Genomic DNA, 22,479 nt, shown 5'->3' on the forward strand with positions numbered 1-22,479 from the left:
GACAAAACGTGTGCCAAATTCTGTGCCAAAAAGTTTTGTTTGAAATAGTTTGTTTCATATAGTTTTGAGAAACTTTTATACTATAGACTAGAAAAGTTTCAATTTATATTTACATTTAATCTTTTAGCAGACGCTTTTATCCAAAGTGACTTGACAATTGAGGACAATGAAAGCAATCAAAATCAACAAAAGAGCAATGATATGCAAGTGCTATAACAAGTCTCAATTCGCTTAACACAGTACACGTAGCAAGGTTTTTTTTATTTTTTATTATATAATTAATAAAAAGAAAGCTGATACAATAGAAAAAGAATAGAGCAAGCTAGAAGCCTTTTTTTTTTTTGCTTTTGTTAATTGTATAATAAATAAAAAGAAAACAAATAGAATAAAAAAATATTAGAAAAGCTAGTGTTAGTTAGGTTTTTTTTTAAAGAAGAATAATGACAAAATATAATGTAGTGTAAATGTCAGCTTATTTTCCTTTTAACTTGAATGAATTTGAATATACACATATTATTCTTCATTTTCAATTTCTCTAAAATGTATTTTTTTCTAGCATAGTTACAAAAATGGTGACCCATTGACATGGTCAGTTTTTTTTTTATTATAAATTTTTTTATTTGATTATATATATATATATATATATATATATTTTTTTTTTTTTTTTTGTCACCACATGACCTTGATTTTATGGGAGGGGGGAAAAATGTAAAATTTATAAAAGGGAACCTGTTTTGTTAAAAAGACTTCTTTCTGTTAGTAAGACTTATTTCTTCATTTTGATATCAAAACAGTTGTATCACTGACATTTTATTCTTTATGTTATGCAGTTTAATACACTATTAAAAGATGTGTATTCAGTATTGCCTTTTATGTATTTTGTAATTAATTAATAGCACACAAAAATTGAGAATTACATCATTGACCCTATAACCACTGTTAAATGGCTAGACAGATTTTTCCATCATTGTATGAATTAGATTTGACTTCCCTCCTGAGTTCTGCATGGATGCTTAGTGGAGCATGTGTTTTTAATTTATTCTCTTACAGGTCAGGACTGTATCTGTCCTCAGGGCTAATCAGGTATGATTTGAGTGTGTGATCGGAGCTCTACTGTGTGATTGGATTAATGATTATTTTGCACATTGCATCTCAGAATTGTTGCAGTGCATCACTCATTCACACACATGAAGAAGGAGTTATGAAGAGTGTGAAGGATGACAAGACAATCTAAAGAGATAGATGCGGACAGACAAGCAGGAATGCCCCTTGCTGTGTCGGTGATGCAGTATTGTCCATACACTTCAGGTGAAGTCTATAGTGTCCATTCATATATCACTGGATATGGCAGCGTCAGTCCAGATGGATGTGGTTAGACGTCTGTAAAACTTCTGACCTTTCACATTTCTTGACAGGTCACAGAAGGGGGAAAGGGTGAAATGAGGTGTTGTCATCTGAGGAGGAATTTGAAAAATGATGGCACTTTTTGTAATGTGCTTTTAATTTTAGCCCATTTTTAAAAAAGTTCCATGTGTAGTACTTGTTATTTTGAATTATCTCTGCATTCGAAGCTACACTGAAGAGGTTTTATTTGTGCACAAATTCATAATTCATCTTTTTGAAGTGTCAGTTGCAGGTATAAACCTGGCAGGAGTTATCTGCGTTTGACATGGCAAATAGAGATGTCCAACACTGAAAAGTTGGAGGGCAGAAGGTCCTGTGGATGCTAACTCTTATCCTCCACTGCTGTCTTTCCCCTGGAAGACATGTGGTACGAATCAGTGCAATAGGAAACAAAGCGGTGTGATGCACTAGGGGTCCTTGTCTGTAATAATTCAAAACTTATAAAAGATCATGGGTAAAGCATTGATTGCATGGGAAAGGCAGGAGGAAGGGCCATTAGTATGGCTTGGATCATCTTTGAAGCTCAGCAAATTGTTTTTAGATTTAGACTTGAGGATAAATATCAAAGCATAAAAAGGATTGCTTTATACCCTTCGAAATCAAAAGTCATTTTAGACCGCAACTTTAACTGTGAAAATATTCACCACCAGATTTGTCAGCAGAGAGGTAATCAAAGGGGCTTTCAAAAATGGATTTAACCAGTTAGGTCTAACGTCAAGGTAGGGCCACTTTTTAACATTTGTAAACAAAAGGGTCTAAAATGAAACCATGCATCTCAGTAAAATCATTCACACTGATAATTTGTATTTTATTTTATTTGACATTTATCAGATGCCGATTAATTCATTTTACAGTAGATTTAAAGATGTTTCGACCAAAATTCAGCATTGTTGTTAATGTTTTTGGTGCAATTTTTAAAAAATATAATTATGATATGTGCTATATAGTGTCACATGATCCTTCAGAAATCATTCTAATATGCCTATTTAGTGCTCAAGAAACACTTCTTATTATTTATGTTGAAAACAATTGTGCTGCTTAATATTTTTGTGGAAATTGTGATTCTTTTTTTTTTTTGGACTCATGGATGAATAAAAAAGAACAGCATTTGAAACAGAAATATTTTACTTTAACTGTCACTTTTGACCACTTTAATGCATCCTTGCAGAATAAAAGTATTAAAAAAAAATCATACTGACCCCAAACTTTTGAACAGTAGTGTATGTATTACTCTCTACTGACTGTGGTTGAAACAAAATTGCAGGTTACTTGTGGAGGAACATTGTTTGGTGCCATTTGTGGCAAAGAAATTACACTTTTAATTGTTTTTATAGGCACAAAGACAGGACAGCTTCCTTTGTTGTGATAAAAAAATATGTACCTTTAACAGAATGTCAATAATCAGAAAGTCAGTCGGTACATATTTGTGTCTCTACATTCACAACACATTAAACGGCCCATGAATGTTGTCATACTCAGCGCAAACATGTCGTTCTGGTCATATTTCATTTGCTGTTAGGAAAACAGTTTGGAAGGGATGTTACAACATGGCCTTGATCTCATTCAAATTAATCACACATCCTGTCACACAGCGTCAGTGAGTCAGTCAACACTTTTATGTAGGAGATGGCTTCTTGGCTTGAGCTGCTAAACAAGGGCATACCTAAATAAGAGCAGTGCTCCAGCTGTGAAAGTTCCTCTTGAAATGATGCCACTGCACACTGTGGGAAAGTATCTGATGAGAAGAGGTCTATTCCAACTCTGCGACACACCAGAGGCTTTTACTGTCAACTGACAGCATTGAATAAAATCATTTTTGTCAGGAATTAATTGGTATTTGACATTGGACATTGTTGCGGGGCAGCCTAAATATGTTTATTTTTCCAAACATCCAGACAGTTTCTTGATACTTTCTCCATAACTCATTTTAGCATAGTGTATATTCTTTTTTTTTTTTTTTTTGCAAATTGCCACATGCTTTTCAAGGTTGAACATATGCTTTTGTTATTCAGTGTTTTGGTTTATGAATTTCCTTAGAAATTAATCACTGTGGACATTAGCAGAGAATTTTGACCATTCTGACCATTTGTGGAGGCGTTCACATCCACAGGTGATTTTGTTTTCCCCATCAGAAATGCAAAAATGTGTAAGAAATGTTTTTTTGAGCATCGAATCAGAATATAAGAATGATTTCTTTGAATTCAATTTACTATCACAGGAATAAATTTCATTTTAAATTATATCCAAGTAGAAAACTATGGAATCCTGTTTTTGTCGGAAAAAAATTTAAATGGTAATTGCGACTTTTTATCTCTCAATTCTAACTTTGTAACTCTCAACTGTGAGTTTATATCATCCAATTCTGACTTTAGAACTCACAATTGCAAGATTATATCACACAATTCTGAGAATCTTTTTTTTTTTTTTGGAATTGTGAGAAAAAAAATTCACAATTGTAATATGAAGAGTCATAATTGCCTTTTTAATTTTTATTCAGTGCTGGAAACAAGCTTCTATAGAAAACAGTAGAAACAACTTCAGTATAAACACAAGAAGGTCATCCCAGTTAGAAACATTTATGTGAGAAAATCTCCATAGAGATCTTGTATTAACACAGCATTCGACACTCCATTACACATAATGACCACTGTTGACAATCAATGCCTAAACAGTGCTTAGGTTATCTAATAGCTCACAAGAGATGACAAATTATACACTAAATGGAATGGAGAAGTGAGACTACACTGGAAAGGAAATTCACACTAAACAGATTGATTATGCATGTCCACATCGACCGTAATACGTTTAATAGCTCTGAAGAAGCTCAGTAGTTTCACCCTAATGTTTACAAATGCTGCAACACAACATTGATACAGTTTGGTTTCAATTAAACTGTCTTTGCTATAGCCAGATTTTGTACTGTATATTAATTGGTGACCAAACCAGTGCCAGAACCAGTAACAAAAGTGTTGATACACTGATATTAAAATTCTGGGCGATACCAGTAAGCTAATAAATATTTTCATGTTTTGGCTAACTATACAGGTGCATCTAAAAAAATTAGAATATTGTGAAAAGGTTTTTTTTTTTTTTTTTTTAACTTATTTCAAAAAGTGACAATTTCATATATTCTAGATTCATTGCATATAAAGTAAAACATTTCAAAAGTTTTTTTTGTTTGTTTTAATTTTGATGATTAGAGCTTACAGCTCACGAAAGTCAAAAATCCAGTATCTCAAAATATTAGAATATTTACATTTGAGTTTCATTAAATGACCATCCCTACAGTATAAATTCCGGGTATTACTTGTTTTCTGAAACCACAATATTTGGGAAGACTGCTGACTTGCCAATGGTCCAGAAGACAATCATTGACACCCTCCACAAAGTCACAGAATTATTACTGAAAGGGGTGGCTGTTCACAGAGTGCTGTATCTAAGCATATTAAATGCAAAGTTAACTGGAAGGAAGAAATTGGGTAGGAAAAGGTGCACAAGCAATAGGGATGACCGCAAGCTTGAGAATACTGTCAAGCAAAGCTGATTCAAACACTGAATCAGACTGAAGCTGGATTCAGTGCATCAAGAGTCACCATGCTCAGACGTCTTCAGGAAAAGGGCCACCAAGCCACTTCTGAAACAGAAACAACGTCAGAAGCATCTTACCTGGGCTGTGGAGAAAAAGAACTGGACTGTTGCTCAGTGGTCCAAAGTCCTCTTTTCAGATAAAAGTAAATTTTGCATTTCATTTTGAAATCAAGGTCTGGAGTCTGGAGGAAGACTGGAGATTCACAGAATCCAAGCTGCTTGAAGTCCAGTGTGAAGTTTCTGAAGTCAGTGATGATTTGGGTGCCGTGATGTCTGCTGGTGTTGGTCCATTGTGTTTTATCAAGTCCAAAGTCAATGCAGCCATCTACCGGGAGATTTTGGAGCACTTTATGCTTCCATCTGCTGACAATCTTTATGGAGATGCTGATTTCCTTTTCCATCAGGACTTTAGCACCTGCCTACAGTGCCAAAACCACTTCCAAGTGGTTTGCTGACTATAATATTACTGTGCTTGATTGGCCAGCCAACATCCCTGACCTGAACCCCATATGGAATCTATGGGATATTTTCAAGAGAAAGATGAGAAACAGTCGATCCAACAATACAGACGAGCTGAAGGCTCAATAGTGCCTCAGCAGTGCCACAGGCTGATCGCTTCCATGCCACACCTCACTGATGCTGGAATTTGTGCTAAAGGAGCCCCGACCAAGTATTGAGTGCATAAATGAACATACTTTAAAGAACTTGAACTTTTCTGTTTTGCAAATCCTTTTTTTGATTGATCTTAGGAAATATTCTAATATTTTGAGATACTGGATTTTTGACTTTCATGAGCTATAAGCTCTAATAATCAGAATTAAAACAGAAAAAAACTTTTGAAATGCTTTACTTTACATGTAATGAATCTAGAATATATGAAAGTTTCACTTTTTGAAATGTTACAAAAAAAAAGAAGAACTTTTTTTTTTGAGATGCACCTGTAAATGACTGATATTAAAGTTCTACTATTTTTTTTCTAAGTAAATTAACAATACTAAAAACAAACAAACAAACAAAAAACATTAATTTGTTAAGTAATTCAACATTTTAAAGATTAAATGAAGTGTGTTAAATGACAGCAAAGGTAATGTAAAAATAGGAGGAAGATTGGCAGACAACCATATATGGTACTGTGCAAAATATTAAAATGGTCAGGTATAAAAATGCATTAAGAACAGCAGAACTGTAATTTACTAGCCTCACACATGAAATCAACAACTAAAGCCATATGATATGTTTTTCTCAGAACAGACCTACAATACATTTTTTGGGTTGTGACCTACTGGTGGAATACACTGAAGTATGAGGCTGTGCTTTCTGCAGTGAATAACTTTCACAGGAAATGCTAGTGCTTGAGACATGATCTAGGACTTTATGTTGTATATAAAGACATTAAACCTTGTTCTTGTGAAACTGAGAACGTCCTGTACTCCATCTCTCCACAGTTTCCCAATGCACAGAAGTGTTCTGTGCTGTGATGTAAATGGAGAAAAGAGAGTAAGCGCACGACAGATAAAAACGAGTCAGAGGTCACAAACCAGGGCCAAGCACTGTGTAATCCTTTAGATTTATTGCCCTATCCTGTTGTATTTGGTGTAAAAGTCTGTTATTATGGGAAAGAAGGCAGCACAAACATGATCAAACATCAAGTCTGACTGTCCTCATGGTTTACGTGATAAGACACATTACATGAGAAAACAGGTGACCCGGGGAGCCAGTGTCAGCTGAGCTGACTGATGTGGAAAGCTTCATTTATACACTGTCATGTCCATTTTTCATACAGTGTGTTTTTCCAACTGGAAGGTTGTGACACGGCTCCTCTCCAGGACTCCCGGGGACTGAGTGTGAGTTAATCTCATAGGGATTCGCTGTAATTTCCTCCACGGACCCCATGGCATCAGGCCTGGCTGCTTACTCTGTCAACATTGACTTGGTCCAGTGGGAAATCAAGAAATCCAAAATAAAAAAGACAATCCTTTATTACATGTCCAACCCAGTAAGTGAGGCTCTTCCTTTTTCCCGGCCTGTCGAGGATGAGAGATGATATCTGGCATGCCTCTTGACAAAATGAGTGATAAGGGTTACTTAGTCTTTTTCCCATTAGATCTCATTCCAGTGAAGACGGGATACACACGGCCATTACTTAAAACAGCTCATGTGTTATTGCTATACAAAAATACGCAATCTGTTTTTTTTTTTACGAAGAATGGATCCCCTGAGGTGTAGCCGTTGAATGAGGAGGTGATGCTTACAGTATTGGTCCACAGTCATTCATCGAGAAGGGAGGATGTTGTTTTCTTGACTTCTGACTCCTCTTCTCCTTTTGTGACTCTGTGGAGTGCAGTCGAGAGCAAACAGTCCCTGTGGTCTCTTAACTGAACTGGAACTGCGAAACATGGGTCATGGCACGAGCATGAATTCTCGATCGTTGCACCTATTAAAAGAAGCCTTGATCATCTAAGTGAATGAGGAGTCATTTAGCAGATGCTTCCATTTTTCCTGAGCATCCTGAGCGAGAGAAATTATCTGAAAAAAAAACATGCTGTCCAGATTGAATGTGATGAGATACAATGAAATAAAACAGAAAAAACTTTTGAAATGCTTTACTTTACATGTAATGAATCTAGAATATATGAAAGTTTCACTTTTGAAATGTTACAAAAAAAGAAGAACTTTTTTTTGAGATGCACCTGTAAATGACTGATATTAAAGTTCTACTATTTTTTCTAAGTAAATTAACAATACTAAAACAAACAAACAAACAAAAACATTAATTTGTTAAGTAATTCAACATTTTAAAGATTAAATGAAGTGTGTTAAATGACAGCAAAGGTAATGTAAAAATAGGAGGAAGATTGGCAGACAACCATATATGGTACTGTGCAAAATATTAAAATGGTCAGGTATAAAATGCATTAAGAACAGCAGAACTGTAATTTACTAGCCTCACACATGAAATCAACAACTAAAGCCATATGATATGTTTTTCTCAGAACAGACCTACAATACATTTTTTGGGTTGTGACCTACTGGTGGAATACACTGAAGTATGAGGCTGTGCTTTCTGCAGTGAATAACTTTCACAGGAAATGCTAGTGCTTGAGACATGATCTAGGACTTTATGTTGTATATAAAGACATTAAACCTTGTTCTTGTGAAACTGAGAACGTCCTGTACTCCATCTCTCCACAGTTTCCCAATGCACAGAAGTGTTCTGTGCTGTGATGTAAATGGAGAAAAGAGAGAGTAAGCGCACGACAGATAAAAACGAGTCAGAGGTCACAAACCAGGGCCAAGCACTGTGTAATCCTTTAGATTTATTGCCCTATCCTGTTGTATTTGGTGTAAAAGTCTGTTATTATGGGAAAGAAGGCAGCACAAACATGATCAAACATCAAGTCTGACTGTCCTCATGGTTTACGTGATAAGACACATTACATGAGAAAACAGGTGACCCGGGGAGCCAGTGTCAGCTGAGCTGACTGATGTGGAAAGCTTCATTTATACACTGTCATGTCCATTTTTCATACAGTGTGTTTTTCCAACTGGAAGGTTGTGACACGGCTCCTCTCCAGGACTCCCGGGGACTGAGTGTGAGTTAATCTCATAGGGATTCGCTGTAATTTCCTCCACGGACCCCATGGCATCAGGCCTGGCTGCTTACTCTGTCAACATTGACTTGGTCCAGTGGGAAATCAAGAAATCCAAAATAAAAAGACAATCCTTTATTACATGTCCAACCCAGTAAGTGAGGCTCTTCCTTTTTCCCGGCCTGTCGAGGATGAGAGATGATATCTGGCATGCCTCTTGACAAAATGAGTGATAAGGGTTACTTAGTCTTTTTCCCATTAGATCTCATTCCAGTGAAGACGGGATACACACGGCCATTACTTAAAACAGCTCATGTGTTATTGCTATACAAAAACGAAGAATGGATCCCCTGAGGTGTAGCCGTTGAATGAGGAGGTGATGCTTACAGTATTGGTCCACAGTCATTCATCGAGAAGGGAGGATGTTGTTTTCTTGACTTCTGACTCCTCTTCTCCTTTTGTGACTCTGTGGAGTGCAGTCGAGAGCAAACAGTCCCTGTGGTCTCTTAACTGAACTGGAACTGCGAAACATGGGTCATGGCACGAGCATGAATTCTCGATCGTTGCACCTATTAAAAGAAGCCTTGATCATCTAAGTGAATGAGGAGTCATTTAGCAGATGCTTCCATTTTTTCCTGACCATCCTGAGCGAGAGAAATTATCTGAAAAAAAAAAAACATGCTGTCCAGATTGAATGTGATGAGATACAATGAAATAAAACAGAAAAAAAAGTGACCATTTTTAATCGGCCTAGCAACTCACTGAACACTCCGTAAAGTATATATTGATAGGTTACACTTTATTTCGATAGTCCACTTTAGACATTCTACTAACTATAAGTAACTTTGTAACTACATGGCAGCTACATGCCTACTAATTCTCATTAATTTGCAACTGCATGTCTATTAACTCTCAGTAGGGTAGGTTTAGGGTTAGTAGAATAAGATGACATATACTTGCAAAGTTTCTCATAGTCAGTATGTTGTATGTTGTGGACTCATCAAAATAAAGTGTTAGAAGATATTAAGCAGACAGTCTACTAATACTCTAATGACTGCTAGTTGACATGTAGTTGCAAAGTAACTTACTGTTAGTAGAATGTCTAAAGTGGACTATCGAAATAAAGTATTACCTATTGATAATTCCAAAAAGAACTTTTAACATCCATGGAACCTTTCCAAGGTTCTTAAGGTTCTTAAGATTATTAAAATATTCCTCACACTTATAAAAAATGGTTCTTTTAAGAACTGATCACTGAAAGGTCCTTTGGGAAACCAAAAGAGGTTCTTCTATGGCAGAATGAATCAGCCAGAGAGATTCTTGTAGCGCTGGAAATGAGACAGATTTCCAAATTCGATTCTGATTCAGAAGCTCTCAATTCAATTAGATTCGATTCTGCTCCATTTGATTTAATTCAATTAATTTGTGTAAAATTCAAGTTATATTGCCCATTTTGCTGACATAAAAAATAAATTCTCTCTTTGCTAATTCTGTAATTATAAAGTGTAGTGTTTCTGACCTGAATTAAACCTCCGACTGACTTTTCAATTAGTAATTTTTTTTTTTGCATTGTCTTTTGTCTTTTAATGAAATGCCTTTAACTGAAAATTGAAAATTGAGTGTTTAATCTTATCATTATACATTACTGACACTCTATCCTCTAATTTGATACTGTTAAGTGCTTTGACACAATCTGTATTGTTAAAAGCGCTATATAAATAAAGGTGACTTGACTTGACTTGACTTTTGTCAATAGTGTTGCACACACCTCACACAAAAATCACTTTTTGTTTGTCATTGTGGAAAATCCAAGTCACCAACTTTAACCCGTTGCAAAAGATGCATCGGAAAATATTTTGCTCTCACGCAAAATTCCCATTTGCGTGGATTCCTTTCAAAAAGGCACAACCCCACAAACATTTGCTAAACAACATAAATGTCATAAATGTCAAAAAAAAATTTGAACTAGTCATTAGAAGAACTGACTCATAAAAGTCATTTGGTTCAGGAATCAGGCCACACTGGTTGCTTTGTATGTTTTTGATTCATTCAAAAATAACCGTCTCATAAGAGTCATTTATGCATAAATAGGAATGTCTCTGTTTTATGTTTGTTTTTGCTTACAGTAAGAACTATTACTGTTACCTTCTGATTGGTCGCTGAAGGCATAACCAAATTAGCCCAATATTTAATAAACAAACATGCAAAGGATTTGTAGAATTATATGACTAACAGGAGTTATTTTTCTAGAGAAATTTGCTGAGCTTTTTTGCAATTGTGCACGCCATGTAGGGTCTATTCATGACTCACTCCTTTGCAGAGATCAAGCCAGCATCCATTACATCCATTGCATCTATGAGTTCTAACCACTACACCACACTGTCTGTTTGATATCAGCCTCTTTGTATGGTTTCTTTCTCTTACTTAGAGTGACTTGTATGAACCCTCAGTCTTTTTAGAAACTTTGACCTTTTCAGAAAGCAACATGAAAAATAGCAGTGAAGAATGCATCTATTATTGCCTGCCCAAACTCTTTATAGCTTTCCTCTCTCACTGCAGTAAACCCCAAATGATGAACACTTGAAGATAAATATATGCTGTTAGTCACAAAGACTTATTATTTTCAATGGTTTTTTACCAGTAAGTCGCCTTGTCAGGATTCATCACAGACCACAGGCACCACAAGAGTCATCTCTTCTAATAGTCTGACCATGGGCTTATGTAATAATGATATGCTGTAAAGAAAAATGGGCCTTGCTTTCTGTTATGATAAGCAATCTGGGGAACAGACCGTTTTAGTTGTGATCTCCAATTCAATGGACTCTGAGAAACCAAACAATTCTATTTTTAATCTTGAATTCCCCACTTCAGAATGTGCTGATTTTCTCCCTGTGCTTGAGACCCCGCTGGAGCCCAGCAGAGACTGGCTGGCTGGGGAATGTGTATGAAACTGCACTTTCTGCTAATGGGGAAGCTTCACTGTTGAGCGTTCAGTGTGTCTCATGTGTGGCCAGCTGTCAGGGTGGTGGGTGAAGACAGCGGAGGGTTTTTTGGGGTGGAGGTAGAACTAGAGAGCAGAGGTTAGCCATGAATGACCCTGACGAAGACCAGCACAGCTGAATGTTTTGCTACTAAATTCTGGCAGTATAAATCACCTGCACTTTCTGGAGCTAAATGTCACTGAAGATGGCAGGTCTGGGTTTCACCTCTGACATGTGTACAAGCTGTTTGGGAAAGTTTTGGGAAACTTACTGTAAACTGACTTGTTTTAGTTAATATTGATGTATGTTACTTTATATTGTGAACACATTTACTGCATTATGTGCAAAACTAGAGATAATAAATATTAAAATTAGGGCTATTAAATTGGCTTTTAATTGTTGTTATAGCTAATAATGATAAATGATAGATATTAAAAGTCTGTAATATATCTAATATTCTATAATCACTCATGTTAATTGGTTCAAGTTATGATTTATGCATCACAACATTATAATGTACACAACTGATCGAAAGTTTGGGGTCAGAAAAAAAAAGTATCACAGTTTCCACAAAAATATTAAGCAGCATAACTGTTTTCAACATTGAAAATATAAAATAAATAAATAAATAAATCTTCAGCACAAAGTCAGCAAATTAGAATGATTTTTGAAGGATCATGTGACACTGAAGAGTGGACAAATGCCTGCTGAAAATTCAACTTTGCAAGAATAAATTACATTTTAATATATTTTAAAATAGAAAATAGTTATTTTAAATTGTAAAATTTCACAATATTAGAGTTTTACTGTATTTTCAATCAAATAAATGCTGCTGTCAAAAACATTAAATCAGTAGATGACAGCAAAGGCAATTTAAGTGTAAAAATAGGGGAAATGAGCATGAACAATTATTTGCTTAATATTGGCTAATTTTTTAGGATTAGGATTTTTAGTATATATGCACATCAAACAGATGTGGGCACTGCTTTGAATGATTTGCTATGGCTTGTTAGTGGAGCACCAGTGATCTTTTTGCTCTCCCAAGGAGTATCTCTGTCATTCAACCTCACATCTCCGGTCAGGAGGTACAGAGGTCATGACCCTGCCAGGAATGGATGCTGGGAGAACGTCTTTGTGTCGAAAGAGGTGAGAGGATATCAGAGCCGATGACTGACAGACTTATCCAGGGCCTTGCAGCTCTGACACATACAAACACAAACAGGAAGAGCTTGATGTATATTCACAGAACTTTTTAACTACTTAGAAGAAGCCCTAAGATGGTAGCCCAAGCGAAAGAGAAATATACTAAAATGATTTTAAAATACATTTATTTCATGCTACGTATACTAAAAATACATTTACATATTTATGTACTTAATAAAAATACCCTGCAGTTATAATTTTTGTATACTAAACTGGTATACTTAAAGCCTGCTAAATTGGAACAACTAATTTTGTGCTTAATGCACTTTAACCATGCGGAACTAGTGCTGAAGTCCAAAATTTTGAATATTTAATACTTTGGGTCATTCAAACGCAAACATATTGTATGCACATATCCCATCTAAAGAGCCATCTAAAGAGGGCTGGAAATCATATACATAATTGTTTGCAATTCTCAGAGGAATCTGTTCATTCCTGCTTTTGACACAATCTGCTCTCAATTACTCTGCCCAGAGTTTAATAGATGCTTCAAAAACTCTCCCCTCTCAGCTTGTTAACATCTACCACAACATCTTTGGTTCAGAAAGAAGGGGCAAACCAATGAGGACTCTTTATTTCAATAATGTGAAGTTGGTTTTCTATGACATTTTCTATCAAGACAGCTGCTGCAAAGCAAGTACAGAAATTTGCTCTGCCAATTCATACACTGATACAGTGCTGTGAATATTTAAGACATACTGCTGGTGCACAAGTATCATATATAATAACCCGTAGCAGATCTATACAGGTGGAGCTGGGGAAGGTGGAGGGTTTCAGAGGAACTCAGAAAGTGTGCTGTGAACTGCTCTAGTGAATGCTAAATAGCCATTTAAATGTAAAGTAGCAAACTCTTTGGCTGCGTATGCAACATTAAGCAATCAGTTTGTGCTTAGTAGTTTAATGCTGTGAGTATCATCAGTTTGCAATAACGACCCATCAGTCTGCACCATCTAGAGTTTCATGACATAACTTAGCATTTATGCAGTGTCAGATATTATCATTGCATCTATTTTTGCATTAATTTATAAGGGGTTCTATTATGACTTTTCTCTTTTTTAACTTGTGTGTAATGTTGCTGTTTGAGCATACAAAAGATCTGCAAAGTTACATTCTCAAAGGTAAAATAAAATACACTTTGATTTGTCACATATTTGTGACTTCACATTTGTAATGATGAAGTTGAAATTTAGTACATTTAAAATAAATACAATTTAAGTGTAATATTGAATAACACACTACAATTTCGTATTTAGTGTTTTACCAGCACGTCAAAATAAGCTTATTTATTTAAAGCTGCAGTCTGTAAGTTTTGCCTCTTTGTCGCCAACTCTGTTTGAAAACCTGGAATTGCAGCTGCTTGCAGAATTATCTTCCTTGCGTGGGATGTGCACCAGCATGGCTCCAGCGCGGATGAATCTAATGTTTTTAGGTGAATGTGTTGCTGTCAGTCACCGTACCAGTGTGGATATTTACTGTACTTCGGAATCATAGATTCTAGCCTACGTCTTGGAATATATGACCCAAATAAGAATTTTCACCATAGATTGTCATCTGAACAAGTAAGCAACAAGTCTGCCACATTTGTTCTGACCAACTAAGGAAAAAAGCATTACAGTAAATCGCGCTACCAATGGTGATTAAATCTAACGTCCGGTTAGCTCATATCACATCAAACCATGCAAATTATTATTGTTATACTTTATTCTCAAATTAATAATGTTAACAGCATCAGCATTGCGTGACTATGAGTATACTGTGTATTAACGTATATATTTCAATTTCTGTACAGTCTAATCTAATTGTCATGCCATTCGAATTTCATATTAAGAAGTTATTTTAACCCAAAAAGCAAACTATGCTCCCTTCGAACTGGTATTGTTTAAAATACAAATCTTGTGTAATCCCAGGCTATCTGTAATCAGAAGCACATTTAAAACTGGAATATAATTTAATTTCATTCACATGTGTTTCATAAGAACATAATCCTCTCTGGATTACAATCCGCCATCAAAATGATACATTTAATTATTCTAGCTGCTGTGAGAAGGCTATAAATGATCTGCCACCTGCAGGATCCTCACACGCGATAGCCTAGTAGCCAGGACAACTTCCTTATATTTACAGACGTGACGTAATGACGCAGGGCCATGCTCGAATTTCCCATGAAAAGCTACCCGTACCACTCAAATTAGAAAAAATTATTATAAACTAACCGTAGTGAATCGGGCTAAAGTAAGACAATAGTTTTGAACACTGGCTGGTTATGTACTTGCTCAAATATGTACTTGCTCACATTCAATACAGTTGATTGCACTTCTTTTTCACAAAGCTAGAAGTAAAAGCCCCAAATACCACAAAAAGATTATGCATCTTTTAATGCATTTCAATAACTTACATTATTATAATATGATTTGATACTATGAAACATTTCTGTTTCTCCTTTTTGTTTGTTTATCTTGCTTCAATTCTCCTTCTCTGTCACTCTCTCAGGGGTCAATGTGTAGTGTGTCTTGTCTCTCCATGTGTGCACAGATGATGGAAGTGGTTGAGTTTGGAGATCCCTGAAGTCCAGACAGTGAAATGTGTAACACATTTTTAAACATTTTTATTTTTCTAAAACTGACCTGTCCACTGAAGCAAATGTAATGCAGCTATCATGACAGCACAGGCCAGATCGTCACGTGTTATGTGGTCAGACTGCAGTGAGCCGAATCATGCTGTTGACACACGGTCAGATGGTAGGGATGCAGGCAGAGTGTTCATGTGGTTGGATTAAAGCTGGATAAAAGGGCTATAAGAGCTGTTTTCGGGTAATTTATTTGCACAAGCTGGTGCAGGTTACTCAGATATGATGCTGTTAGCAGTGTTATATCAGTGTAGGCTGGAATGTATACAGTTCACGGGTGCCTCGGCACATCTGTGCAGAGATCCCATGGAGTAGTAAGGCTTTACAACTGTGAGTAGAGCACAAAGATAAACAAGAGGCTTTCACACAAATGCTTGCTTGCTAAGGGGTAAGTCAAAAGTGCCCCTTTCAAAATCTTTATGATATTCTGTTTCCTACACTCTGAAAAATATCATTTTAAATTTATAGTAAAAATTGGCTGCTGTGGTTACTAGAAAGTCACTGTAAAAAATATAGTGACTGTCTCATTTTCAGTTAGTCAGTTTACTGTAAAAAATGATAGGCCTATGATCTATAAGTCATGGCAACATGTTTGTTACTGTAAATAAATGCAATGTGGCTTATGTTTTAAATAAAATAATAATAATAATTTACTGTGAAAGTGTGCATTTTCTTTTTCAGTATTTTACAGAATTAAACTGTAAATTATATTTTGTAATGTAAAAAATGTTAATGTAATGTATTGTAATGTAAATATGTTTTGTAATGTAAAAAAATGCAATTATAATGCAACGTTAAACCAATTATATATATATATATATTTTATTATTGCATATGGTAAGGTAACTTAGAATTAACAATTTGAATGTTTTTACTGTCAAACACTTTCAGTAAAAATTTTTACAGTATAAATATAGTTTGGATTCCTCTGCCAATTTAAGTCAGTGGGATTTTCCGTCCTTTCGCCAGACAGACATTATTACTTATCATTTAGAAAAGTAGTAGCACATCTCCTCAACAAGCCATATGATTTGAGGAATTATTCATGTCCTTAGGAAGTGTTTTTCTCTTTCTTGTCATTTGTTTCCCAAAAGTTTAATCGAAGTATTGCACCTCCTGACCTTCCTCTTGTTCTGCATGAAAGTATCTCCCAGAATTACGCCTCTAAATCATCCTCTGGAGTATCTTACCATAATCAGCCACAGATATGAACAATTTTACATGGATCACAGTGGCATTCTCTGAGTTCCGCTTGCAGGAATACAGCCTCGACTCTGGAGAGCTTTATCACAGAGAGAAAATTACCACATGACCTGCGTGGTTGGACCGGCTCAGCATTTTACAGATATTTTGTGAGCAGAGTGATGGATGCATTTTGTTTTCATTTCGGTATTTCCATATTAAAGAGCCTCTCAGATGTAGCCCATCAAATGGATCATCAAACACATGTTTTTCATCTTTTAGTCGATCATTTCTACTCAATTTGAATGGTTAGATTGTCTTAATCCACACAAATCCCCATGTGAGTTGGTAAACTACTTAACTGACCGCATCATTATCGCTACAGTAAGCACAAAATGCTGTTCCTCATTACACCAGCGGAGATCTGCACCCCTTGCTGAGTTGAACCATGGGCTTCCTCCATGCTGCGTTTCCTCTCAAGTTGTGTGAGTGATACTGGGGCCCAGTGGACCAGGGTGATGACTGCTCTGTTAGCCAATGACCAGGTGAAGATAGGCGCTTATTAAAAACCTGTGCGCTCTCTCACTGAAAGAGTCAACCTTGGCCACCCTTGTGAGAATGGTGGAAATCAGAAGACTCGATGATCAGAGAAAGACTTACACTATTGTGACATACTGTTAATAGGGCTTGTTTTAAAGGAATTTATAAAGGAAAGTATTTTGACTTGTATCTTTTATGGTGGCCAGTATGACCAAAACATTCAATCTAGATCTCAGTGAGAAGTGCCAATTGATGCCATTTCAAAGATGGAGGCAATTAACAAGCATAGGCCCGGTTTCACAGACAGGGTTTAGATTAAACCAGGATTAGGCCATAGTTCAATTAGGACATTTAAGTAGTTTTTATAAATGTGTCATCTTGAGACAAAACAAAGGCACTGATATATTTTAAGATCAGTCAATGCAAGTTTCTTTCAGTTGAAATAGCTGAGACTTACATTTTAGTCTGAGACTAGGCTTAAACCTTGTCTGTGAAACTGGGGGATAGATAGACATTAGTCAGGTTAGACACCATATTGAATTTAATGCATATGAAAATGAAGCTGTGTGAGGAATTGACTTACTGACACGCACTGTATAAAGGTCCTAGATCACATATTTTTCGCAACTTACAACTTTCAGAACTCTTTTATGGAGTTTTGTCTACTAATTTTTTTTTTTTTTTTTTGGAAAAAAACATTTTGTCAGCTGAACAATCGGTATGTTGGTAAACATAAGTACCATCCATTGAATGCACTGTTTTATCCCTCACAGCATGACATTAAGCTTATAATATATTTTTTGGGGGGAGTCATTTTATGGTGCACATATGTGTACAAATGCAAGACTGATTGAAGTGTACAGAAGTCAGAAATTGTAAATTCAAATCTAATTTCCAACTCCGTCTTCGTCTGGAATGCAGTATACGTATTTTTATATTACAGTAACATTATATAGCAGGGCTGTTCAGTTGCAGAGTTTAGTTCCTTTACACACCTGCCTGTAATTTTTAAGTAATCCTGAAGACTCTGGGTCCAGTTGCATAAACATAGCTACTATGTTAAGACTGTTTTTTAAGAGCTAGTTTAACCAACTAGCAGCTAGTCAAGTCTTGATCAGTTTTACTTTTCAGATTTAAATTTAGACAAATCTACCTTTTATGTAACTGACTTTAAAAGTTATGACCATATACCTTGGTTCTTCATCTTAAGTCTGGGATACAATAACTTGACACTTGCACCAGAGGACTTAAGTCTTGCTCAGAAGTTGCTTTTCATTGCCCAAAGATGTATCATACTTAATTGGATTAAAGATAAACCACATTCAATTCCCCAGTGGTTTTAAGAGATTTACAGTATACTTCCATTTAAAAGAATTAGTGCATCACTTAAGGTGAATGTGGATACTTTTAGATGTATCTGGTCTGCTTTTTTGCCATCTTTCCAGACTCAACAAAATAAATTTTAGCGCTCGGCCAGGCAGACAAAACTTGGAAAGTGTAGTCATTTCTTTAAAAAATTTAATGCTGTTGTCATATATGCACACTATCTTGGGGGTGGTTTGGTTGGTTATGTTTTTATGCTTGATTTATGTAAATTTATAAATTTGTTATTTTGTATGTTATTCCTGTTAAAAACCAATAACCATTCAGTAAAAAAAAGACCAGTCTTGATGGAAAAAAAGATGACTAATTTTGAAGATTAAGCACTTTATGCAGCCACCCCCTGATTAGTTGATTCAGGTGTGTTTGATTAGGGCTGGAGCTAAACTCACAGGTCAGCGGCCCTCAAGGACTGGAGTTGAATAGCCCTGGTATATACTGTATATAATTTTGCGGATAATGTTTTTTTATTTATCATAAACAAATGAATTTATCATCAACATTCATTTATTCATCCATTCTCCAAAACACTTACAGGTATCATCAACATGTGATGACTAAACCTGCTGTCATTCCACCCAGACTTGATATTCATTTGTAAAAAGAAGCAAAATGTGTTGCCAGTTATGCTCTTACAATGGAAGTCTTCGGGGCAAGCATAAAATCATTCTGTAAACATTTTTTTTTTGCCTTTACAAGCTGAGTTGAAAATGATTTTCTGTGGTAATCAATAGCATGCCATAGATGTTGTTGAGCTTAAAATGTATTAAGCCCATAATATTGCTTTAAACATTTAGTAGACTGTATTATAGTTTAAAATAAACATGTTCACCCTTGCCAATCATCCAGCACTCAAATTTGAGTGTGTCTGGATTATATTACCACTGAATTCTCTTGCTACAGCATAGCTGATTATAATTTGACTTCTGGGAAATCTACTTGGTAGTCTTGTGTTATTCTGTTTACACATTTTCTCTCTTCAGGGACCATTTTTCTTTGTACACTGATTTTTCAACTTGCACCTAAATTAATGCACATGAAATCTCAGTTTTTTTGGTCATAACCTCTTGTTCTTCACAAGAAGGTTTCTTTGTCAGGTCAATTTTAGAGTAATAGGGAGTAATGAGTTGTATTTATCATTTGCAGTGGCTATATGTTTCATTTCAAATTACTTCCTGAATATATCAGGTTGATATAGTAATTCTGGAAGCAATTCATTGTGCCACAATATATGCAAGTTACCCCTCTGATCAGCCTTACAGGCTCAGTATGGTTAAAGTTAGGAGTAGATTTGTGGTTAGGCTTATATGTCAGTCTGGCAGGCACAATATGGGGCAACTTCCAACAATGAGCATGTTGCATATTCAACAAACACAGTTTACTTCATAACTGTGACAAATTGATGTTTGTACTCTATGAAAAAGAAGAAGCTTGTTTCAAATTTATTTTGAATGTTGTTTGTCCTCACCCTGCCTCTGTTGTTTTGGTCTTGGCTCTCTTAAGTTTTGCCAGAAAGCAGGCCTTTATTCTTGTGCAGTGTGTTGTTTTCCCCAAAAGCTAACTACAAATGCTTCTAATGTTTTGATTGTGCAAATATCTGTAGGATGGATCTGTTGGATCGCAGATGTTGTCCAGTTGTGTAAAATACTAAATCATTACGCAAACAATTTATTTTTCTATTCATGGTCACTAATTCTGGCCCTTATCTCAGCCCTTAAATCTTTGGATTTCAGGAAGAATGTCTTCTTGGGTGTGAAAACTACACTTAGAGCACTGACATAAATATGTCAGACTCAAAAACTCCGTTGAGTCGCTATTTGCAAAATATATTTTCTTCATGAGAATTTTGCCTGCTGTGTTAACATGTCCTCCTCTGCTAGGGGTCAAATTGACCCCAAATATATAATTCATATTTTTGTCTTTGACAAGATACAAGAAAGGTTTTATATTTTTTAGCTAACTTTTTACTGTTTTTCAAACAGTTGATTTTTGGCAAGTTGCATGGAAACCAGTGAAGGTCTATTGGACCACTAACACCATCATAGGCACAAAATTTGTACATCCTTTCCAGAACACATTTATGTGTCAGAATTTTGAATGCACATTCATGACCATAAGTGGGAAAATGTAGTTCAAGTATAGTTAAAATATGAATCAAACTGACCTAAACACAAGGAATAGTTACCCAAACATAAAAATGGTACTTTGTGTGATAAATAGACTAAAATTAAAATTGTTATTCACTAATAATCTGGTCACACTTTATATTAGGTGGCCTTAACTACTATGTACTTACATAAAAAATAAGTACAATGTACTTATTGTGTTCATACTGTATTGCAAAACACTATTGCTGCTATTGGGGTGGGATAGGGGTAAGGTTTGGTAGTATGGGTAGGTTTAAGGATGGGTTAAGGTGTAAGGGATGGGTCAACAGTGTAAGTATAAATGTAATTACATAAATTAATTACAGATGTAATTACATATAGGTATTTAAAAAAATATAAGTACAATGTAAAAACATGTATGTACACAATAAGTGCATTGTACCAAATGATTAATTTAAAAGTAAGTACAAAGTAGTTTAGTTAAGGCAACCAAACATAAAGTGGGACCAATAATCTTCCTATCTGTTCAAAAATCACTAATGTCAAAAAACACTTTTTGTGTAGTAGTCTAACATTTTTGTTCTAGATGCAAATTTGGGCCACAGGATTGGGCAATGGCAATAATTTTCATTTTGCCTCTGACACACAGCTATCATATTGCTATAAAGGACTTTAAATACTGTAAGCACAAGACATATGGATGACTTTTGTGGTTCTTTTGGGGACTTGACAGCCCCTGGCCACTATGAACTATTGTTGTATGTCAAAAATGGAATGACTGCCAAAAATCACACCCATCACACTTCTTTTTTCTCATGTGAAATGAAAAAATTTGTTTGCTAGTAGTGCTTTCTGAGGGACACAGATTGCATATCCACAACACTGAGCGCTGTGGTCCTCTGAATGGTTCAGATGTTTGTTCTCTTTGCTCTGGTCTGTCCTACCTACCGCAGACACTCATATACCAAACAGGTGGATGAATCATTTCACACACACACAGCTACCACACTGAGCTCTCGGGGTGTATATTTTAGGTTCTGCAATTATGCAATTAAAAATAAACCAGTGGTAAGATTGATAGCACAAACTGCAGAAATAAGATTCTGTTCACATAACTCGAATGTGTGTAATTTCTGCTTCAGTGTTTGTATGGCATATTTTGTTGCTCCATCTGGAGTCCAGAATAACTTCCCTTTTGCAGAGGTCTTTGTAGCAACGCTGTTGCTAAAATATATTGATGCCACAGCCATCTACAGTCAGTTCAAGACCTGTTATGTTTTCAAAAGCGTTTTCCTTATAATATCAGGCTGGATTTGTCCGGCTCACTCTTATGTCATCAGTGCACATGGACTGTATTCTTCTGATATGCATGTAAATATCCCAGTCGCTCTAAACCCTTCAGTCAGATGAAGGAGTCGACTTTACAGCCCATCATTTCTCCAGAGACTAACAGTTTGATGCGATCACATGATAGGTGCAAACCCCATTGTCCCCCATCTGGAACCACAGAGGAATGAAATCAATTATGTGCACATAGATGAAAACATACTTCACAATTATATGCAGTATTCTCAAGTATGTCTTTGAGGAGACAATGGATGGCATTGTTCAGAAAGATAAACATACCTCTAAAACTTCATTATGTGGCTTCATTCATGCTTTGCTGGATGTCAGAGATCCAAATAAATCAGAAGATGGAGAAAATGCTCGGGCCTTTCATGGGGCGTTCAGTATTTGTTGTTGAATTATAAAGCCTGTCATTTCTTAGTGGGGTGTCTGAAGGAGACAGGAAGATCAGATGGCCGTCTTGGAATCTGTGGACAACTCATCCCAGATCTAGTTTGCATATGGTCAGACATATTTTTCCACTGCTGTAT

The 22,479-nt window shown here is 35.8% G+C and overlaps 1 protein-coding gene across 1 annotated transcript in view; it reads left to right on the plus strand.

The window, feature by feature from the left end:
* Positions 1 to 22,479, plus strand: part of LOC131529395 (collagen alpha-1(XXIII) chain) — a 98,872-nt gene that overhangs the window by 19,710 nt on the left and 56,683 nt on the right. The gene's annotated exons all lie outside the window — the stretch shown is intronic.

This window comes from Onychostoma macrolepis, chromosome 21 (genome assembly GCF_012432095.1).
Source record: "Onychostoma macrolepis isolate SWU-2019 chromosome 21, ASM1243209v1, whole genome shotgun sequence".
Taxonomy (NCBI): domain Eukaryota; kingdom Metazoa; phylum Chordata; class Actinopteri; order Cypriniformes; family Cyprinidae; genus Onychostoma; species Onychostoma macrolepis.